Here is a 3,573-nt window from a genome sequence, read left to right on the forward strand (position 1 = left end):
CACTCGCCTAAGTTTGAAAAAATCCTACCGAGTGGAGAGAAATCCTCCCACTCGGGGGCTTAGCTGCAGTCCAATACTCGCCTAAGTTCTCCCACTTAGAGACTTAGCTGCAGTCAGGCACTCGCCTAAGTTTGAAAAAATCCTACCGAGTGGAGAGCAATCCTCCCACTCGGGGGCTTAGCTGCAGTCCAGTACTCGCCTAAGTTCTCCCACTTAGAGACTTAGCTGCAGTCAGGCACTCGCCTAAGTTTGAAAAAATCCTACCGAGTGGAGAGCAATCCTCCCACTCGGGGGCTTAGCTGCAGTCCGGTACTCGCCTAAGTTCTCCCACTTAGAGACTTAGCTGCAGTCAGGCACTCGCCTAAGTTTGAAAAAATCCTACCGAGTGGAGAGCAATCCTCCCACTCGGGGGCTTAGCTGCAGTCCAGTACTCGCCTAAGTTCTCCCACTTAGAGACTTAGCTGCAGTCAGGCACTCGCCTAAGTTTGGAAAAATCCTACCGAGTGGAGAGCAATCCTCCCACTCGGGGGCTTAGCTGTAGCCCAGTGCTCGCCTAAGTGTTTAAAAAATCCTACCGAGTGGAGAGCAATCCTCCCACTCGGGGGCTTAGCTGCAGCCCAGTGCTCGCCTAAGTGTTTAAAAAATCCTACCGAGTGGAGAGCAAACCTCCCACTCGGGGGGCTTAGCTGCAGCCCAGCGCCCTCCTAAGTGTTTAAAAATCCTACCGAGTGGAGAGCAAACCTCCCACTCGGAGGCTTAGCTGCAGCCCAGCGCTCGCCTAAGTATATAAAAATCCTACCGAGCGGAGAGCAAACCTCCCACCCGGGGGCTTAGCTGCAGTCCAAGCACTCGCCTAAGTGATTAGAAATCCTACAGAGTGGCGAGCCAGACTCCCACTCGGGGGCTTAGCTGCAGCCCAGCGCCCGCCTAAGTGTTTAAAAAATCCTACCGAGTGGAGAGCAAACCTCTCACTCGGAGGCTTAGCTGCAGCCCAGTGCTCGCCTGAGTACAAGACACAACCCAATCCGCGAGTCGACTGCTACCTTCTCCTTCGGAGCGGCGCCGCAAATACAAGGTTATTCCGAGTGAAGATCAAGTTCCACTCGACGAATCAAACCATGAAGATATTCAACGAGAAATCAAGATCAGATAAAGCCTAAAAGGACCCAGACCTCAGATCAAAGTACTCGAGCCCTCGGCTCGGCGGAGTTTAACGGTTACAAATCCACTCGGCATTCCGAGGCAAATTTAAAGTGAAGCGTGAAAGTTTTTCATTCCTCAGGAGGAGGACTGGAAGGGGCGACGAACTCGTCCAAGTCGATCCCGTCTGCGATACGAGTGGCAGCAGCAATAAAAGTCTCCATGAAGTCCTGAAAGTTGTGCTTCCTGGTATTGGCAACTTGGATGGCGGCCAGCTTTTCTTCTCACGCCTCCTTGCAATGGACGCGAACCAGAGACAGGGCGACATCAGCACCACATCTAGCAGAAGATTTCTTCCATTCCGCCACTCGACCCGGGACTTCATTCAGTCGGACCATCAGGGACTTGAGGTCGTTTTGAAGTGTTGTTCCAGGCCAAAGTGATGTGTCGATCCGCGACATCGCAACCTTCAGCCGAGCAAGATAATCAACAATGCTGGTAACACGAGACTCCAGCCGGAGCACGTTCATAGCAGCCTCGTCCTTCATGAGAGAATTGGCGGGGTCCAAGCCTGGCTCCACTCGACTGGTTTCCTCTTCGAAGCTCTGGCAGAATTCTGCAAACACGATTCAAGAATAAGACAGTGGCCGTACGCGGGCTCGGTAACTACAAGACAACCGGGTTGGAATAATTACCTTCGAGCATGACGAACAGCTTCTTGGCGAGTCCACCGAGATAAGCCTCCAGATCTTTTACCTTCCCCGCCAGCTCACCCGCCTTGTCGTGCAGAGCCATGTTTTCTTTCTTCAGTCGACTGGAATCTCGATTAGCTGCCTCGAGAGCAGCTTTCAGTCTGGAGTTCTCCTATTCAAGAGCTCCGACCGAAGCCAGTTTCTCTTCTGCGAGCTTCGTTTTGCTCGAGGCCTCCTTATGTGCCTCTACAAGATCTCGATCCTTCTTCTTCAGAGCTTCCTCCAGTTTATCTGCGGCGCGTCGAGTGGAACCAACATCAAGAATGGACAAAAAAGCCACCCGTTAAGAATAGAGAACCTCACTAGCCATACCTTTTGCTTCTTCTTGCGCCTTCTTCAAATTCTCCTGGGCAAGCTTCAAGTTAAGGTTGAGCTGGATCTGCTGATTCTCCAACTCAGTATAGCGAGCTACAAGTTTGCTAGATTTCTGTAAAAAGGAAAATCAGTCGATAGACGTCCAAGACAAGTTGCTTCCGAGCAACCAAGAGACAATGATGACGTTTCTAAGACAACAGCTGAATCAAGAACATTCGACAGTAGTCTCGGGGGCTACACCCAGTGGGTGCACTCGGCGTGCCCCCACTGTTAAAAAAAAGAAAAAAAAGAGAAGAAGTCGACTGCCCGCAGTCAACCGGATACAGTCCCATTCGACATAGCCCGACCAGACCGAGTGAAGAAATACAGCTACAGCAACACAATATAAAGACTACAGTCGACTGCCCGCAGTCCATCATAGTCTCGGGGACTACACCCAGTGGGTGCACTTAGCGTGCCCCCACTCATCCAAGGATTGGCAGACACACCCAGTGGGTGTACAGATTCAAAGATCTTCGGAAAAGAGATTCTTCAAACAGCATATCATAACAGACCAAACGTTGAGTCGACTGACCTGGACGTTGCTCTGAAGAGCCGAGCTCGCGTCATAAGCTGCTTGGCTGGCCTCCCGAGCCAACTTCACTTGCTCCATCATGATCCCCGCCTGACGTATAGCCTCTTTTGCAGCAGCCTCTTGGTCCTCAGGGACGGGGTATGCGGCAAAAAGCAAAGACGGATCCGAAGTCGACGACGAGGGCCGCGCACTCGCCAGAGGAACGGCGAAGGTCACAGAAGCCCGAGTGGTGTCACCACCATCCCGAGCTACGGCCTTGGACACCGGAGCGGATTGGGAGGTCTTGTCAGCCGACGCCCTCTTGTGCCTCCTCACTCTCAACGGACCGTTGTCGTCGTCATCCGGGAGGTCGATAACATGAGGAGGGGCTACAAAGGAAACATTCAATTGACCAGGGTTGCAATAAATGTTTAGTCGACTCAAAACGGAACATCAGTAATCGTACCAGGGTTGGAGGTAACAGCATCCTCCATCTCTTGGTCGTCGTCCTTGGCGGAGATCTCAGAAGTAGCAGCGCTGCAAGCCTCGAAAGTCAGTCGGTTGGCTCAATGGATCGACCAAGGATCCGTCCATGGTCGACAAAGGAAAAAAAGTTTTATTATTACCCAGAAATGGTGGGGACGGCCATCTTCATCTTGGGCAAAGCCTTGGGCGGCTTGGACGGTGCTGCACGCGGGTTCTTGGGAGCCTTTCCAATCGGTGTAGGAGAAGAGGTCCGAGGGTGTTTCGACGACTGCCCAACAGGAGCAGTCGCACTACCACGCTCCCGTGCTGGATCGTGTGTGAGTTTGG

This window comes from Triticum dicoccoides, chromosome 1A (genome assembly GCF_002162155.2).
Source record: "Triticum dicoccoides isolate Atlit2015 ecotype Zavitan chromosome 1A, WEW_v2.0, whole genome shotgun sequence".
Classification (NCBI taxonomy): domain Eukaryota; kingdom Viridiplantae; phylum Streptophyta; class Magnoliopsida; order Poales; family Poaceae; genus Triticum; species Triticum dicoccoides.